The 20,663-nt window shown below is 43.5% G+C and overlaps 1 long non-coding RNA gene across 1 annotated transcript in view; it reads right to left on the bottom strand.

The window, feature by feature from the left end:
- The window catches only part of LOC122803309, a 68,005-nt gene that overhangs the window by 33,738 nt on the left and 13,604 nt on the right, over positions 1–20,663 (bottom strand). Inside the window, exon 2 of the long non-coding RNA XR_006365104.1 lies at positions 7,332–7,405. This is a non-coding gene — a long non-coding RNA (uncharacterized LOC122803309). The remainder of the gene's footprint in view (positions 1–7,331; positions 7,406–20,663) is intronic.

The raw sequence follows: 20,663 nt of genomic DNA, 5'->3' as shown, positions 1-20,663 counted from the left end.
ATAAGGTTTATGGATGTGGTGAGAGAGGACATGCAGGTGGTTGGTGTGACAGAACAAGATGCAGAGGGCAGGAAGAAATGGAAACAGTTGATCCAATGTGGTGACCCCTAACGGGAGCAGCCGAAAGAAGAAGAAGAAGAAGATATCCATTTCACTGACACTCATTCCACTGAGACCAAATCACCTAAAGTTCATTTCACCGACATGTCATTTTACCTAAAACTCATTTCACTGACAAGTAGTACTGTAAGGCAAGTCAAAAGTATATGTCCTTTTCCCCACTGTAGTGCGTAATAATGTAAAACCAAACCAGACAACAGAAAACCAAATTAAACAGGGGCTACACCCCCCAATGTGGGGGCAGTGCCCCCACACCCCCCAAACTATATATACTAACTCCAGGATCACACCACAGTGGGGAAAAGGACATATACCTTTGACTTGCCTTAGAGTACTACTTGTCAGTGAAATGAGTTTTAGGTGAAATGAAATTTTGGTGAAATGAACTTTAGGTGATTTGGTCTCAGTGAAATGAGCGTCAGTGAAATGGTCTTTCAATGAGGTGATACGAATCCATACACACACACACACACACACACATATATACATATATACATAAATACACACACACACACACACACACACACACACACACACACACACACACACACACACACACACACACACACACACACACACATACAGAAAAATGTGCAATGAAAGGGAAAAAAAAACAATGATGGCTGAGGGTGAAGATGTTATATTACAGCAACAGAATCCACACAGATGGACATACAGAAGCGCAAATGGAGGTGCACAACAAAGTATGTTAGAAAAACAGAGCAGAGACGGTGGTATGACAATATGTGAATGTAGAATAATGTAAAATCTACACAGGTGAGGTGGGATACAATAAAGTAACATGATATACTGACATGCACCAGTCCTGACTACATCGGTGTGTGGGCAGCGAACCTGCACCATAATGTTACAACATTCAAAAAGGAAAATATGATACCCTCAATGGAGTTGCCCCATCAGTGCAGTCCACATGGCAGTATATCCATGGTTTCCCAACAAGCGGAGCCACTGCAGCAATCACAGTAAAACCAGTCATAAAACATCTGATGGATCTAGATTTTGAGGGTGAATAAATCTGGGTTTGATTGTTTGATATGGCCCTTGTATGTTAGGCAAAGGTCACCTCTGACAAGCGATGGCGACTGAATAGGCTGAGTTCTTTCAGTCGGGCAGCATAGGACAGAATTTTGAGACCCTTTATCCTTTGTAGATGCCAACAAGAGTGGGCCCACAGGACTGAGCTGTGGGGACCCACTGTGACACAGGCTTTTGAGTCTGACATGGCCAGCAACTCTGACCCCCTGTGGGTTCTGTCACTCAGCAGTTTGCAACCCATCTTGTGATGTATGGTCAACAAGTTTTAAAAGGCATGATCTGCTTGACAAACAAAGCCATGGTTGGATGGATCAAAGTGCAATTCCCTATGTCTTTATTTAAGAGGTCCATTATGATCCTCTCCATGGCTTTTGCAGATAAGGCTTGTCAAGCTAATGGAGTTCTCACTTGGCTTGGAGAGGGGGCTGCAATCGTTTGGTATAGATATCTCTCCTTTTGGGGGGGAGAAGTTTGCACTGCACTGAACCTGTCAGCCAGTATGCAATGTCTGTCTATAGGATCAGTAATCTTACACATTTTTTTTTGAGAGTTCTCTGAGCATATCTTTCCCTCCCAGGTTTCTAACATAGCTAAAAGAAGGCGCCCTGATTGTCTTTTTTGAGTCTTTAGGTGTTGAACAGGATCAAGGTGACTTGTTGGATGGTGGGGGATGGTTCCATGGCATTTGTGATATTGAATTCAGGGTGTTTGGGTGTTAGGTGTTTCTAGTCTATTGGTCTATATTAGGAGTATAGTATACCCTGAGTAGCTGAGTATGGCAGGTGATTGGTTTATCCTCAGTGTTAGTGTTTTCAGGAAGGCCATGTCCTGAGTTGTTTCTTGTTGTAACATGCTACAATTTGCTGAGCAGTCTTGCCTCAGTTTATTGCACCTGGATGGTCTCCGATGCATCATGCGTTGCCACCAGTCTTGAGGTGTGGGTGTCAGGTGTAATGTGGATACCCTCCTCCTTTCTTGGTATTGTCCGATTTTGGGGCGGCATGATGAGGTAAAACCTGATAGCGCTGGGGTGCTCTCAGGAGACTTGAACCAGGTTTCTGTCACAGCACAGACACGATGTCCATCCATACTGAGAGGGCCTCAGTGCGTGCATTTTGAGATTTACTTTCTGGCGGCAGAGCAGCATTTACCTAGTTTTTTTTTTTTTGTTTCTAGGGTGGGTGGTTTAGAATTTGAGCCTTGCCAAAAAAAGGCACTATGGGGTGGCAGCCTTTTGCAAATATCGGAATCCCAGGGGTGACAGGTGCCAGCGTGGACAATGACTGAGTCATATTTGTGTCACCCAATGATGTGTTGTGTCTGGCATTGTGTTTGGCCTTAGGCTGTGACTGTTTGACACTCTGACTGTGAGGTCTATGTGTTGCAGTGGTGGTTGTTTTGGGTGTCTTTGGTGGCCTCTGCTGTTTTGGTAGATTTTTGATAGTTGCATCTCTCATATTTGTATGTGTTGTGGGAGGGAGGAGAGGGTTGTCTGTGTACATGAGTATTCCCAAGTTCACCAGCTGCAGGAGAGGACACTAGCAGCTGATCCCCTCGACATGCTAGAAGGATGTGCTAGGTAACAGATAGAGAATAGTCTACTTGAGTCAAGTAGAGATGATCTTTTAGTATAGGATCACGCTGATTAGATCAGTAGTATAGTTAGAAGGTAGTTTTTAAGGAAAATTTGAAGAGTGTAATTTTAGGTGCCCTAATAGTTTAAATCTGCTAGCAGCTCGCCGCAAAACAGCTAAAATCGCGCAGCTGCGTTTAGCGTTTTTTATATCAGGGGGCTGATAGCACATGTACAGAATGATGGCAAGAAAAGAAAGCTGGACCTCATGGGAAATATACCTATTACTTTCCTACCGAATTTCTCTATACCAGTGCATTAATCACTGAAGATGTCAGAATAAAAGCACTTGTAACACACACACATAGCAGCAAACTGTAACATGTTCAGACTGCAAACTGAATATTACAGATAAGAAACAACCCCCCAGGCAATTTGAGACCCCCAACCAATGCACTGACACAATGAAAATTAACATTCCTACAAGGCTGCATAGCAGTATCAGAGCATAACAGAGATGGTATTTGTAAGGCATACAAAGCATAAATAGGATTAGCATAGACGCATTTTCAGATAATCGCCAGACAGGTTGTGTAGAGAGTAGGAAATGAGAGATGAATCAAAGTCTAGAGGAGTTAAAATAAGTGGATTTGGGACAGAGAAAGGAGGGAAAGTAGAGAGAAGAATGTTAGGGAAAGAACAGACAGTAAGACAGAACTGGAGAAGAGAGAAAGGGAGGAGTAAAATAAAATAGGCAGGAAGTATTTGAGTGTGGAGAAGTAAGGGCAGAGAAAGGAGAAATGCAACAGGAGAAGAAGGCAAGCTGCAAGATAAATGTATTAGCTTTATAACGTACTGTGTGAGTGAGGACAGAATAGGGAGGTAAAGCTATTTAGAAGAGTGAAGGCAGTGTAGGGTTAGCCTGGTGTGGAACAAAAGCAAAACCATGTCTCCAGTAAGTATTGCTTGAGTTTAATTTTGAAAATTTCATTTTTGCCATTTTGTCTGAGTAGTAGGGACAAGGAGTTCCCCTGTCTAGATACACAGGAGGAATACAAGTCACAGCCTGAATTACTAAATAGGGTTATGTCAAGTAGTATTTTTTTTTTAGAGGAGTGGAGTCGTCTATTTGGGGAGGAACACTGAAAAATGTTGCTTAGGACTGGGCACTGGTCAGGTTTGTTGAGGAGTTTGCATGTGATTTGAAGCTGTGAGAAGGATACATAATAGGATAGTTCTAGCCATGTAGGTTTTCTGACAGTAAGGCAGTGACGTACTTTATAAGGTATGTTGAAGGTAGACTTTTCGACTTTATTATAACACTGCTCAAGCAGATTGGATTGCGAGGCCTGCAAGTCAATCAGCACTGCAGCAGTGTACAGAAATGTAGAAAGCAGGAAGGTTGAGGCAATATGTCATCTTGCAGAGTTTGCTGCATAAGGAAATATCCTGTACAGTGAGCTGAGATTATAATGATTTTTTTAACTGCTTCTATTACACAGTAGTTACATTTTAGTTGATCATTAATTGTGACCCCTAGCAGCTTAATGCTGGGTAATAGTTCTATTTTTGTGCTTCAAAGTGGGAGTATAGGACAGAGATGAAAACAGGAGGCAAGCAGAGGGCAGAACACAAGGTGAGAAGATAAGGTATGGGCAGGAATGAGGTAGGATAAGAGTCCATATTTCTTACCTTAACAATCATAAAATAATCCATCAATAAATTTGGCTATAAAGTACCAAGCTCCATGACATACTTTACAACATGATGACAGGGATGTTTTATTTCAGGAAATGGAACCCATGAAATCAAGAAAAAAGAAATATACCTGAATGGATTTGAGTACTTGCCTTCATCACTGTTACTCCCTAGACCAGTGCATTACATGGCATGTCATATAAGCACTGATATGTAAGCTTTCCAGAAAACACATTTCAGGGTAAGAGAAACTATGATAGCAAGAAAAGAGATAGATAGATAGATAGATAGATAGATAGATAGATAGATAGATAGATAGATAGATAGACACACATGAATGGAACTCCTGCCTTTGTCACAGATATTCATTAGAGCAGTGCATTAGCACAGTGTGCCACAGAAGCACTTATAGAAAAGTTTCTGAAAAACACGTTTCAGGAGAATGGAAACCATGATAGCAAGAAAACAGAAATATGCCTGAATAGATTTGAACCCCTTCATTCATTACTGATATTCTCTACACTAATGTAGGAGTATGGTATGCCATGGAAGTACTCAAAGGAAAAGTTTCTTTTAAAACAGATTTCAGAGGAATGGACAACATGATAGAAAGAAAAGAGAAATTTACCTGAATAGACTTTAACACCTGACTCTTTCACTGATATTCTCTAAACCACTGCATTAACATGGCATGCCATGGAAGCACTCGTGAAAGACTGATGAGAAAAGATTTCAGGGAAATGTTGTAACAATGTTGAAAACTGAAAAATAAACATTATTGAACAACACAGAAGAGCAAGGAGATCAAAACTCTCTACTAGTTTATTGGCAATGTACACATCACTGCATGAGTACACTAACACTGAGCCAAGGAAGCAGTTCAATTATATGCATTAGGTTTATCTTATTTTTAAAGTGATGACCATAAGCTCATGTATGTGACCAATGGCAAGTTATTAGAGCACACTACAGATTTTCTGGAGACTAATACAGTGTATACCTCGTTGGCTTTGAACCCCTGCCTTTCTAATATTCTCTACAGCAGTATCTTAGCAAGTAAAGCCACATAACTTTTAGTGAAGCTATTAGAAATCACACATTTCAAGGAAATGGTATAACAATGTTGAAGACTGAAAATGAACATTATTAAACAAGCTACATGAATCAAGTGATCAAAGCCCTCCAACCAGTTTATTGACAATGGACACCTGCATCAGCACACTTAGCCATGGAAGCTGTTACATGCACATATTATGTTTATCTTAGTTCACATTTGCATGATGAGGCACACTGGCAATCAACTCATTTGCATCAACTCTGGCAATATATTAACACATGCTATTTTTTATTTTTTTTTCAAATCACAAGAAATGTCACTTCTCTTTGTTTATGTACAGGCATCGCCACTGCTCTTTGAGACCTGCTACACAACACAAAACCATGGAAAGATGATTTTCTTCTTTCATAAGTCCTTTTTGGGCATGTGTGCAGTGTGCTAATGTAATTTTGCCAAGACTAAAGACTGGAAAGGGTGCATGACATAGACGAATAAGGGCAGCAAACACAGTGTATAACAGAAGGTGAGAAACTAATTATTAAGCAGGCTGGAAGTGGGTAAAGATGGCAAACAAATATCAATGGATTTGAACCTATGCCTAACTGCTGCTTTCAAGACCAGTGAATTAGCAAGTGAAACCACAGAAGAACTTGTAGTGAAGTTGTCAGAAAACACATATTTCAAGGGAATGTTAGAACACTGTTGAAGACTAATGAACATTATTAAACAATACACAAGAATCAGGGGATGAAAACCTTTCATTCAGTGTATTGACAATGTACACTACGAAACTTGTATATACCTGTAGTATGTTTACTTTCTATTTCATATTTGGAAAGTAAGTGACTTGCACATGAAACATATTTTTAAGACTGATACAAGGTAATCCTCACTGGATTTGAACCCCTGTCTTTCTAACAAATATTCTCTAAACCAGTACATTAGCAGGTGAAGCCATAAATGAACGTATGTTGAACCTGTCAGAAAATAAACATTCCAAGGCAATGTTAGAATAGTGTTGGTGACAGAAAACTGAACATTTTAAAACATACAACCATGAGAGAATTAAAAAATCCAAAAGTGTGTCAGCAATGTACACACAGCCATGGAATCAGTTAGACTACATGCATTAGGTTTATCTTATTTTCCATTTGTATGTGGATGATGCCTGTCAACCATCAGCTCATATGTGCAGCTGATAGCAAGTTAAAAGCACATGATACAAATTTTTGGCAGACCGGTTCTACACTTTAACTGGATTTAAATTCCTGTCTTTCTAACTGATATGCTCTGAATTGCTGGATTAGCAAGTGAAGCCCCAAAATAACTTATATTGAAGGTGAGAAAAAAACACACATTTGAAGGAAATATACAACAGTCTTGGGATTAAAACAGTGGACCATGGGAGATGCTATATACATACAACTTTACCTTGCGCCATATCTGCATATTAGCTTATTGGTGCATGACCTGGATTTTATTCATTTTTTCCATCAGATCAGAAATAAACTATTTGCTTATAGCATGGAAAATGTGTAGGCATCAAGGGACTGGAAACCGAGGCTTTCCTAAACATATTCTACATAAAAGTGCATTAGCATGAAAAACGACTGCTATTGTCATTCCATAAGGGGTCATTACAAGATGTATCAGGAAAATATAACACATTTACAGACTGGATAAAGATTAGTGTAAAATACCATAAAAAACAGTGGGAGACAAACACCTCACCCACTATACTGACACTGTATAAATCATGTAATGAGTACACTGAGCCATCAAAACATTTTGAATAAAGGATATCACTTAACTGTATTATACATTTACCTGCTGATGTCCTTGTGTGTTGCTGCTGTCATCTGTGGGTGATGGCAGGCAATGCAGCTGTGGTCAGTGTGCTGCTGAATATAAAAGTAACAGAAATGGGGAAATAAATAAATGTCTAAAACAGAAAGAAAAGTGGCAAAGAGGGTTTGGGAGGAGACATGCAAAAACAATGGATCTGCATTTTTAACTATATTGATACTCATACATTGAAGCAAAATAACCATTTAATAGCAGGACTTACACAGGTATGTTATCAAGCAGTTTTTCTGAGTATTCCTTTTGGGGGACTAGGCCAAAAAACATTCTCACATGCAATCTAACTTAAAATCATACTAACTGCAGCAGCTAAGCATCAGAAAACCAAATCTGTGCCTGTAGTCATTGATGCTATTCCAGTTTGGCCAAGCATACAACTGTACATATTGGGAGGGTGGCCTAATGGTTAAGGTGTTTGCCTTACAAATACAAGGTGCAGGGTTTGAGTCTCACAAGGGATAATTGGCTAGGCTTAAAATGGCTTGCAAGGGCAGTTAGCTTAGTACTAACCTATGAACCTATGAACATATGAAACATGTTAATCACACAATAAATGTATCAAGCCCAGGTGACAGACAAGGAACAGATACATCTACTGTATATTGTGAAATGCCCAGCCAAATTAACGTTTGGATAGTGCATATATGGACATGGTAGTAGTACACAGATACTTTGGTGATAACACAGAATATACTCCACTGTGACAACAGAATATTTTTTGTAGGTGGAGAATTGAACCCATAGCCATTCTAACAATCTTATTGCACATACACTACATACACTTGACATGATAAGTCATTTGTCTACCTATATAGGGAGTGGCGTGTAAAAGTACATTTTTAGTAATGCTTAGTCATACTGATTACATTATGGTATGCCCTACTGACAGAAGTGCTACTTCTGTATGAAAGTTATACAGCATTACTTTTAATGGCTACAACTTTTACTAAGCAAACAGACACATCGTTCACAACAGCAGGTATACAGTGCTCTCTTAGGCAATCTAGCATATCTTATAGATCTCTTTTTTCCTTTCAATCTATGCAAGACCTGCAGATATAAAAAGTGCATAAGGAAAACTTGTACGCTGGCATGCATTGGCAGGGTAATTGGTTCATGACAGGATGTATACTTACAGTGCTAAGGTGGTGATTGTGCTGTAACTTCAGTCCCCCATCGGCCAAGGAGGTCAGTCTCACATCAAAACAAGTCATTGTAGTGGTACTGGCACTGATCTCCCATGCATGTGATGCCAGCAACATGGGTGACAGCCTTAGCCAAACTATTCCAGGCATCAGTCTTATACTGTGACCTAATATAGCCCGCCCAGGAGCCTTTGCCTGTACTTGCTTATGGAGGATATCCAGAAACATCTTGGACTCCTCCTAATACCACCTCTGTGCTGTAAAAGCAGCACAACACTCACTTTCTCCAGTCATGCTTGTCTAAGCTTCAAACATCTCAGGAAAAATAGCAGAGAAACGGCACCCAAAACACAGCACCAACTGCACCTTATTTGCGCAATGGATGGCAACATAATGACATATAGGTACTGTAGTTTTGTTTCTAATACCACTTTAAGGTATGAAACGTGGCAGTCCTCCATCCCTCTGTATGCTGCTGAGCATGTGTGCTCAACAGTGACTCCATATTCAGATAGTAATTATAGGATAGCAATTCTTTCCAGTCTAACATAACCGGCTTTCCACACATGCACAAAGCTTACTGCAGATGCTGTGGCATATGTTTGGCAAATCTTCAAAATGTTTATTAGGTTTGTTCATTGAGCAGATTGACAAATTCAGAAAAAATGAGCTGAGCCCTAATTAGCGTAATTATTGCAGATAGAGGAGTGAATATACACAGTAGAAGTAAAACAGAAGACAAAAGCCTCACTTTTTACACTTTTACCTTTGACTGCACATAGACTCTAATACCTCTGAGGAATGTCACTTTGTCAATACTTTAGAGATGTGTTGGTCAATGCACAGCAAGTGTACTGCAAGTACTGCAGTGTAAACAATGGTTAAAGCTGATGGTAGACACCCCCCTTGGCCTCATATTCCAAGTAATGATTATTACTAATTGACTGATGTGTGCCTTGCAAAAGTGTAATTATAGGTTCATAGGTAGGTACTAGGCTATCTGCCCTAGGGCATTTATAAGCCTAGCCAGAATATGTTGGCTTTTGCCTCCCTTTTAGACTAGATTCCTGAGCCCCTGTCCAGCAGGGCCATAGAAGTGATCCCAGGAGTGAATTTAAGATTTCCCATCCACTCATCAAGATTTCTCTTGAAGAGGGTAAGTGAGGGGCTCTGCCTAACATGGACCAGGACTCTATTCCAGAGTGAGGGAAGCCACTGGGATATGAATCTATCCTTCCAGCATGTCCTATGTATAGCTGTGCTGAGGTTTAAATCCCTGGAGCGTGTAACTGTAATGGATTTGGTTTTCTTGTGGTGGAGCATGTCCATTAGTTCCGGGTTAGACATGGCCTTGTACATCAGGCAGAGATCGCCTCTAGGTAGGCGGTAAGCAACTGAGTAGAGCTGGAGTTTTAGTCGAGCTGCATAGGGCATCTGTTTGAGGCCCACGATCCTCTTGGTGAGGTACTTTTGCGGTCTCCCCAGCTGTTGCAGGTGTCGGGTAATGTACATCCCAAATGGGGCATTGTACTCAATTATGGGCCTGATGAGTGATAAGTAGAGGGGCACAATGACCTCTCTTGAGCTAGATGTGAACCCTTTTGTGATTAGGCGAGCTACATAGAAGGTTTTCCTAACCACTTTGGCAATGTGATTGTCAAAGGAGAGGTTACTATCTACTTGGGTCCCCAGATCCCTAATTACTTCTTCCGTACTTAGCGGATTACCTCCTATGTGGTAGTTTGTGGGCACTTTGTTTTTCCCAAAGGGGATGACTATACATTTTTTGGCATTTAGCTTGAGGCCATGGTTCTGACACCAGGTATCCGTCTCCATAAGACCCTTCTGGAGGATGCTTGTGTCAGATGGAGAGTCGATTATGGCTCCCAGTTTGCAATCATCTGCGAACTTCGTCAGCCCCAGTCCTCCCGTGCTTGCCTGTACCTCAGAGAAGTATATACCGAACAAGAGGAGTGCCAGGACAGAGCCCTGTGGGACGCCACTTGTAACCGGTTTAGAGTCAGACATGGCACCCGCAACTCTGACCATGTGAGTTCTATCCCTGAGCCAGTTTGCAACCCATCTTGTGACAAATGGGTTGATATTTAGGCTGGTAAGCTTATTTATGATACCAGAGTGGGGTATTGTGTCGAAGGCCTTTGCGAGGTCCAAGTAGGCTATGTGGACTGCCTTTCCCTCATCTATGGCTTTGGTAACTGTTTTGAAGAAGTCAACTAGGTTTAGGAGGCAAGATCTGCCTTTAACATAGCCGAATTGGGTAGGGTCCAGTGTCTGGAGGTTCCCAATGTCTTTGTTTATGAGATCCATGATGATGCGCTCCATAGCCTTGCAGACCAGGCTAGTCAGGCTTATAGGGCGATAGTCCCCGGGATCCGTTGTGGCACCTCCTTTGTGGAGCGGGATTACTGTTGCTGTACGCCATTCTTTGGGTACATAACCTGTGGTGAGGCTAAGTTGGAACAGTGAATTTATGTGAGGGTTTAGTTCTTTTTGGAGTTCGTGTAAGATGCAGCCCAGGATGCCATCCGGTCCCATTGATACTGTGTTTTTTACTTTGGAAAGGGCTGCTTTCACCTGTGTGTCTGTGATGTCAGGGGGACTGCATACTTCTAGGATAGACACAGGTCCTTTTGGGGGGGGGAGGGTAAAGTTTGCACTGAACCTGTCCACCAGGATGTTGGCAATGTCAGTGGGTTCAGTGTACTTTGTGCCATTTTGCACCAGCTCAGAGCAGATTTGGCAGTTACCACCCAGATTCTTGACGTAGCTAAAGAAAGCCTTGTGATTATCTTTAGAATCTTTGGCAATTTTTCTTTCGAAGCTAGCCTTTGATGATTTTATGAGGGATCGAAGTTTCTTGCTAGTACTGATCAGGGATGTCTTCCCTTTTTGGGATTTTGCCCTATCATGTAATAGTTTCCTCCTTTTGTTGTAAAGTTTATTTATGGCTGGGGTCCACCAGACTGGTCTCCTGTTTTTGGAGGAGTGAGTCTTGGTTTTACTTGGGATGGCACGATCCATGCATTCCTGTAGGTGCTCATAGAATGCATTTGTGAAGGATTCTCGCGTTTTGGGTAGCATTTTCCATTAGCCCGGGTGCTTTGAAGTTCTCCACCTCAGTCTTGAGAAGTGTAAAGTTTGCTTTTGAGAAGTTTTTCACAGTGGTTTCCTTGGCTGGGGGTGGGGTCGGGATGTGAATGTCCATAGTGATTAGTTTATGGTCTGATCTTACCAATGAGCGGTTTACCTCTGGTGTGGAACATTGAGCCCCCATGTTGGTGATGACCATGTCCAATATGTTGTCCCTTCTTGTGGGAGTGGTGACCAGTTGTTCCATGACGTTTGAGTTTATAAATTCCAGGAACTGTTGGACAAAGGAGTTTGGACTTGAGTAGTTTTCCCAGTCAATGTTTGGGTAGTTGAAATCCACCAATAACATGGTGTTTGGTGAGACCTTCATATTCTCCAATATTCTCAGGAATGCCGAGTGGCGGTCCTGGGACAGGGTGTGTGATCTGTAGCAGGCTATGAACTGAAAAGCAGTTTTGCCCACTGTTAGTTGCACATGGATGGTCTCCGATGCCTCGTGCAGTGCCACTAACCTGGAGGTGTGGGTATCCTTGATGAAAATGGATACTCCCCCACCTTTAGTATTTCAGTTGGAGTTCTGGGGCTGAAAAGAATGGTATGAGCTGAATCCTGGTAGTGCTGGGGTGCTCTCTGGAGCCTTGAACCAGGTTTCTGTTACTGCACAGATATCAATTTTCTTCATACTAAGGAGTGCCTCGAGTGCGTGCATCTTGAGGTTTAGACTTCTGGCGTTGAGTAGCATTACCCTTAGTTTTTTGTTTCTTGTATTTTCTATGGAGGTGGGTTTGTCTTTTGAGCCTTGCCTAAAAAAAGCACTATGGGGGTGGCAAGAGCCTTAGCCAGTATTCGAAAGCCTAAGGGTGACAGGTGCAAGCCGTCCCTAGCAAAGCAGCGTGGCTTGTCGAGCATGTCATCCCAGGTTGACAGACACTGGATCCCCTTTGAATGATACCGATAGCTTAGCCAATTGTTAAAATTGATCATTTTGTCCTTATACTGTGGCAACATTCTTGTTGAGGGCAAGATGCTACTCAGGGTCAGGGTAATACCGGCCTGGGCTACATGATCCAAGAGCTCCTCTATGTTTCTTTTCATGTAGTCCAAGGAGGTATGTCTCAGGTCATTCAAACCAACATGGACAATGACAGAGTCATATTTGTACCTGCTGTGGAGTGACCTGAGTGCTTGTGTTATGTGGCGGATCCTGGCACCCGACAAGCAGCTTACAGTGAGCTTCTCCTTGTTCAGTCTGGTGAGCGGAGCGTCAGTGTGCCTGATAATAGAGTCTTCTATTACTAGTGTATTTGGTGTGTTATTTAGCCTTAAGGGCTGTGACTGTGTGGCACACTAACTTTGTGAAGTATGTGATACGTGAGAGTTGTTAGGTGGTAGCAGTGATTGGATGTCTGCTTTGGAGGTCTCTGCTGCTTTGGCAAATTTTTATTTAGAGCCTCCGAGTATGTTTTTGTGAGTTTATGTGTCTTGTTTGCTGATACGATTGGTCTATGTGAGACTGGTTGTGTGGTGCGGGTGGTTTCCTTCTTCTCCCGACTGACTGTGCCAGTCTTGGGTTGAGAGAGCCTGGCCTCCAGTTTGGCTGTATAGTTGCATCTCTCACATACATTTGAGTTTGTTCGAAGGTGGAGAGGGTTGTCTGGGTACATAATAGGTTCATAGGTTGGTACTAGGCTATCAGCCCTAGGGCCTATACAAGCCTAGCCATAACAATTCCCTGGCTATTTCTTCCCACATTATTTACTTTCCTAGACCCCTGTCTAGCAGGGTGACTGACATGATCCATGGGGTGAATTTCCTTTCTCCCATCCAATCGTCAAGGTTCCTCTTGAAGAGGTCCAAAGAGGCACTCTGCTTGACATGTATGGGCAATCTATTCCAGAGTCTGGGGAGTCTCTGGGTCAGGAACCTATCCCTCCAGCATGTTTTGTTTATTGTGATGACAAGGTTTAGATCCCTGCAACATGTTGCTCTGAGGGATTGGGATTTCTTTAAGTGTAGCATGTCCAACAGCTCTGGGTTTGACATGGCCTTGTATATTAAGCAGAGATCGCCTCTGAGTAGACGATATGCAACAGAGTATAGCTGGAGTTTTTAAGGCTGTCAGCATAGGGCATCTGCTTTAGGCCTGTGATTCTTTTAGTGAGGTATTTCTGAGGCCTTTCCAGTTGTTGCAGATGTCTGGAGAGGTACATACCAAATGGGGCATTGTATTCTATAATGGGTCTAATGAGGGATGAGTACAGTGGGACAATGACCTCCTTTTTTCTGGATGAAAAGCCCTTTGTGATGAGGTGTGCCACATAGAAGGATTTCCTGACTGTTGTGGTGATGTGGTTATCGAAGGTGAGACCACTGTCCACCTGTGTCCCTAAGTCTCTTATCACACTTTCTGTGTTTAGTGTACTGCCACCTATATGGTAATTCATGGATACATGTTTTCCCCCAAAGGGAATAACAATACATTTCTTGGCATTGAGCTTGAGCCCATGGCTCTGGCACCAAGCATCTGTTTCTGTAAGACCCTTTTGTAGAGTATCCACATCATTTGGGGATTCAATAATGGCTCCCAGTTTGCAGTCATCTGCAAACTTTGTTAGCCAGAGTCCCTGTACTTCAGAGAAGTAGATGCCAAACAAGAGCGTCCCCAGGACTGAACCCTGAGGTACTCCACTTGTCACTTGTCTGGAGCTGGATTTGGAGTTGGCTACTTTTACAGCGTGGGTTCTATCAGTAAGCCATTTAGCAACCAATTGGGTGACATAGGGATTAATGCCCAACTTAGTAAATTTATCTATGATTCCAGAGTGGGGGATGGTGTCAAAGGCCTTGGCAAGGTCTAGATAGGCTGTGTGGACCACCTTACCCTTGTCCATGGCTCTGGAGACTGATTCAAAGAAGTCAATCAGGTTCAGGAGACAAGATCGGCCCTTCACAAACCCAAATTGGGTGGGGTCCAGTGTTTGAAGGTTGCCAATGTCTTTGTTTATAAGTTCCATGAGAATATGCTCCATGGCCTTGCAGATAAGGCTTGTCAGACTGATGGGACGGTAGTTTCCGGGATCCAAGGTGGATCCCCTTGTGGATTGGGATAACTGTAGCTCTGCGCCACTCAGTGGGCACGAAACCTGAGGTGAGGCTATGATTAAACATGACACTTAGGTGAGGTGCCAGTTCATATTGTAGTTCATGTAGTACACAGCCCGGGATGTCATCTGGTCCCATGGATGCTGTATTCTTGGCTTTAGAGAGTGCGTTTTGTACCTGTGTGGCCGTTATTACTGGAATTTGGCAATCTTCCGGTATTGAGATGGGCCATTTAGGAGGTGAGAGGGGGTGAAGTTGGCACTGAATCGATCTGCCAGGATATTGGCAATAACCTTTGGATCAGTATATTTAATGCCATTCTGTTTTAGCTCAGAGCAGATCTGAGCATTGCCATTTAGATTCTTGACATAGTTATAGAATGCTTTGTGGTTGTCTTTGGAATCTTTGCCAATTTTATTTTCGTAACTAGCTTTGGAGGATTTTATGAGGCATCTCAGTTTCTTACTGAGGCTAGTAAGGGAGTTTTTTGCATCCTGGGATTTTCCTCTTTTCTGCAAAAGTTTCTTCCTTTTGTTGTAAAGTTTGTTTATGGCAGGGGACCAACAGATTGGCTTCCTTTTTTTGGATGAGAGCATTTTGGTTCTATTTAGAGCCTCCGAGTAACATTGCCTCAGGATTCCCAGAGTCACCAGCTGGACTGGAGAGTATACCTGAAACTGCACTTTGGACATGCCTGGATAGTTTAAGAACTATTTTGTTGATTGTCCGGAATGGACGAATAGGGAGCCTTGTACTTCTAGGTAGTATAAGGGGGTGTAGTGCTATAGTATGTTAGTGCTATACTGAGAAATTTGAGCAAATGCTGGGCTGTAGAAGGAAGGCTGTGTGCTTACTTTGAAAGTTTGACTAGTTCTAAGGGAAAAATTTAAGAGCAGACTTTGTGGATCCGGGAATAGTTTAAAACTGCTTAAACGGTGCCGCGCGATGTTGCGCGATGCGCAAAATTGCACAAAACCACGCAAATGCGGGTTTTAAGGCAGGGAGCTAGAAAGAGATAGGAATTAGCCCAAAACGGCCAATAAGCTACTAGTTGCTGGGCTGAAACCACTCCTGCAGGGACAGATAGGCTTCTCAAAGCTCCCCACTCTCACTGGTGAACAGAGAAGCTTCCTCCTATCCAAGTAAGGATATGGGCAACACAGAAACTATACCACAGCGCAGAATTCAGCAAACCTGAAATCTGGACTACTCTAGTTTAGAAAAGGTGGGAAACAAGAATATTTTTTTTGTTTGTTTTTTAGCAGAAACAACAGAAATTTAAACAGGAAACACTGTAAATGTTTTAAACTGCTAGCACATGTGAGTGTGTAGCCTACAACAGCTAAACAACACAAAAACAACTTTTAGAAGTGCAAAAACAGTTAAGATACAAAAACAATGCTTTTGAGATATTAGGTAAGCCAGGAACTTGCTTTTCGGCAAAAAATGCAGTTGCAGTTAGAAAGCAGAGAAAAAAATACTTTATCTATTTAAAGTCTCTCTTTTGTCTCTCTGCTGCTTGGATCACTCTGTAGGACATCACGAGGAACTGTGCTGAGTTAGAAACCAGCGCAAAACCATGCAAATGCAGGTTTTAAGGCAGGGAGCCAGAAAGAGATAGGAATTAGCCCAAAAAAATAAGTTATGTACTCACCATAACTTTCCATCTGAGTAGTTATACTTCATTTTTCTGCAACCTGTGGGTATACGGATCTGTATCGGATCCAAGCCGGCAACTTTTTTTTCTAGCATCTGCTCCAAACTCCGAGCTCTTCCCCTTACCCATAATGCCCTACCATTTCCTATCGTCCCTCAGATTGAGTTTGCTGCAACTAACAATATATATGCAACTCAACCCAATAAACCAACCTTGAAAACAGGATAAGGTCCGGGGGATGGAGGGAGGGAATGTTGCAGAAAAATGAAGTATAACTACTCAGATGGAACGTTATGGTGAGTACATAACTTCTTTATGCAAAGTAGTTAACTTAATTTTATCTGCAACCTGTGGGACAGAGTCCCCAGCTACTCTGATCCTGGGAGGCCCTTATGGAAGGATATTCCTGAGCACCGCAGAGCCAAAGGATGCTTTACCCCTCGAAATCAGATCAAATTTGTAATGGGAAATGAAGGTATGTGAATTGGCCCATGTCGCTGCTGCACAAATATCGTCCAAAGGTACCCTGGACCAAAAAGCAGCAGAAGTCGCCATGTACCTGGTAGAGTGAGCCTTAACTATACCAGGAGGAGATAAACCTTTTGCTTTGTAGGCATGTGAAATGCAAAGAGTGATCCATCTGTCTAAAGAAACTTTAGAAATAGCTTTTCCCATAAATGCTTTGGAAAAGGAAACAAGCAATTGGTCAGTTTTGCGGAAAGATTTAGTTCTATGAAGATAAAAATGAAGTTGTCTATAAACATCTGACAAATGGAGTTTGCATTCACCTTTATTTTGTAAGTTGGGAAAGAAAACGGGCAGATTAATGGACTGGTTTATGTTTGCTTCAGATGCTACTTTAGGTAAGAAGGAAAGGTTAGTATGGAGGGAGACGTTATCCTTATGAAAGACCAAATACGGAGGCATGGCAGACAGAGCTTGAAGCTCAGAAACTCTCCTAGCCATTGTGATGGCGACTAGGAAAGCTGTCTTCCAGGACAAAAATTTTAAGTCTACCGAAGCTGCAGGTTCGAAAGGAGGAGCCACCAATGCCTGTAAAACAAAATTAAGGTCCCAAGGAGGTACTGAATCCTTGACAGGGGGCCGTAACAGAAAAGTACCTTTAAAAAAAGCCTTACACAGCCTAGAGGAGGCTAAGGCCATGTTGCCTTCACCAACATGAAAACTGGAAATGGCTGCCAGTTATACTTTCACTGTGGAGGAACTAGCTCCTTGCTGAAAGATACCAGACAGGAAGTCCAACACCGCTGGAACAGGGGCTGTAAAGGGATCTACTTTTCTCTGAGAGACCCAAATGGAACAGCACTTCCATTTACTGCAATAGTTTCCTAGTGGAGTCATTAAGAGAGGCCACCAGAATGGATTTTACCTGGGATGAAAGACCGGGAGTCCTGGCAATTAACGGAACCAGAGTAACCAAGCTGTTAGCTTGAGGCTGCCCATATCGGGTGGATGTGTCCCCGACGGATGGGAAATTAGATCCGGGCAGGGATCCAGAACATACGGGGGAGCTAAGAGATGAGACCAAAGGAATGGGAACCAAACCTGACGAGGCCAGAATGGAACAATAAGGATCACTCTGGACCGTAGTCGGCAAGCTTTCTGAAGAAACTTCGGAATGAGAGGTAAAGGTGGATAAGCATACAGAAGCCCGGGAGGCCAAGCAGGGACTAGAGCATTTCTGTGGACTTTCCCTGGTGAGGGAATCAGAACAAAGAACTCGCTGCACTTCGCGTTGGAAGGAGATGTGAAGAGATCGCAGCAAGGCTGACCCCATGCAAGGAAAATCTCCTCCGCTACTGATTGTTTCAGAGACCACTCATAAGGCATCAGAATGGCCCGACTCAATCTGTCCACTAAAATGTTGGTGCACCCCGGGAAGTGCGTTGCTATCAGAAACCGACCGGTGGAAATTGCCCATTCCCACACTCTCATGGCCTCGCGACATACAGGGTAGGATCTGGTTCCCCCCTGCTTGATGATATACCAGACGACCAACATGTTGTCTGAATTGCAATCAATCCGAGAGGGAGGACTGTGTGAAAGGCTTCCAACGCTAAAAGCACTGCCCTCATCTCTAGAACATTTATGTGCAAATTGGTCTCTGCCTGGGACCACGTGCCTTGGACTGTCCTTCCCGAACAGTGTCCCCCCCACCTGAGTTGGGAGGAGTCCGTGGTCACTGTGGTTTGGACTGGAGGTGATGCAAAGGGGCGTCCTTTTGATACCTCCGGTGAAGTTAACCACCAAAGAAGAGATGTCCTGCAGACGTGACTGATCTTGATCAGAAATTCCATGGGCAGGTCTAGCCAAGACCACTGAACAGCCAGAGTCCATTGAAGAACCCGCATGTGAAGGTGTGCATAAGGGAGAATAGATATGTTGGCAGCCATGGAGCCCAGAGCCCGGAGAACCTTGCTCGCCTTTGAAGACTTGGAGTTCACTATCTGAGCTATGTGGCACCTGAGATGTAGAATCCTGTCTGGAGTTAGGAATACATTCATCTGAAAAGTGTCTAACCGTGCCCCAATGAAGTCTAGAACTTGTACTGGTTGCAAATGGGATTTGTGAACATTGACTGTAATTCCCAGTAGCTCTGCTAACCAAATGAAATAATCTCGGGCCAGACACAAGTGATGCTTGTTGGGTGCAGCAAAGAGCCAGTCGTCCAGGTATGGAAACACCTGAATACCCTGAAGCCTCAGGTGAGCCGCTACAACTGCCATTACCTTGGTGAACACCCTGGGGGCTGTGGTGAGACCAAAGGGTAGGGCTCTGAACTGAAAATGACTGGCTCCTAGCCAGAAGCACAGAAACCTCCTGGAGCTTCTGTGTATTTTGATGTAGTAGTAAGCATCCTGAAGGTCTAACAAGCACATCCAGTCGCACTCCAGGATATAAGGTAGAATGGACTGTAGGGTGACCATCTGGAATTTCTGTTTGGCTACCGACAGGTTTAAAGTTGACAGGTCTAGAATGGGCCTGAGGTCCCCCATCTTTTTTTGGCACCAAAATGAACCTTGAGTAGACGCCTAATCCGGACTGATCGGGGGGGACCTTTTCGATGGCTCATTTGAGAAGCAGCTTTGAAACCTCTAGAGCTGCAGCCTCCCTGTGAGTGGGTGGAACATCCGGGATGTGTTTTGTAATATTTGGAGGGGCAACAAAAGGAATAGAGTAACCTCTGGATATTATCTGAAGAACCCAGCGATCTGTCGTAATGGACTCCCATGCCGCTGGGTGTAAGGACAATCATCCCCCGACTGCCTCCAGAGTAGGACAGTCGGGCAACCCCTCAGGGCTGCTGACTGTGTCTATCAGAGAAGGGTTCCCTAGACCCGAAATTCCTGGGAACCCCTCTACCTCTGGGTCGGCATCGATCCTGTCCCCCTCTGCCTCTGGGGGAATAGCTGTCCTGAGAATCCAGGGAAAACTGAGATTTTCAGAACCACATCTTCTTCTGCCCTCTTTGATTCCTAGAGAAGGACTGCTAAGAGTCAGAGAAGCGGATTCCGACGGCAGACAAAGTCTTCCTGTCCTTTTCGCTCCGGACAAGTGCGTCATGTACTGTCTTTCCAAAAAGGGAAGAACCATCGTAGGGAGTGTTGATAAACAATGCCTTGAAAGGGTCCGCAAACTGACACAATCTGAGCCAGGCATGACGCCTCATGGCTATGCCTGTCCCAGCCCCCTTAGCTGCTCCTTCCATGGCATGGGAAAGTAGCCGCATAGATTTGTTTGAGACTGACTTCAGAGGAGACATTTTCACCGAGAACAGCTGTCTGTCCTACGGCGATATAGACTCTGGGGGTGACTCAGCGAATTCCTAAGCAAGGTCTCACTGAAGCCGAATCACATGTGCCAAATAATTCAGCGAACGGACAGAAAAAGTCGCTGAGGAGTATACGCGCTTCCCAAACCTATCCACCGACCTGGACTCCTTGTCTGGAGGGTGGACTAAAGAACTCTCCTGTGCTAGTTCCTTCTTTGTGGCCGCTGCGACCAACATAACATCAACTGGGGCTCCTTTCGACCAAGGTTGTCTGTCAGAAGGGGGAGATAAAACCTTGTCAGGGCATTTGGGGATGTGCTCTACGGTGTCGGGCTCCTTCCATGCCCTCGTGGTGATGAGGTCCACCAAGGGGTCTGCTGGTGAGGACACCCAGGAAGCAGATAGGCCCATGCCAAAGGTCTCCAGGAACACTGACTCATCCCCAGAAGGTTTTGGGGCTGACCAACCTCCTCTCTGGCAGAGGATCT

Source organism: Protopterus annectens, chromosome 5.part1 (genome assembly GCF_019279795.1).
Source record: "Protopterus annectens isolate FY-2018-M chromosome 5.part1, PAN1.0, whole genome shotgun sequence".
Lineage (NCBI taxonomy): Eukaryota > Metazoa > Chordata > Ceratodontiformes > Protopteridae > Protopterus > Protopterus annectens.
The sequence above is the reverse complement of the archived record's forward strand: the minus strand, read 5'-3'. Positions and strand labels throughout refer to the sequence as shown.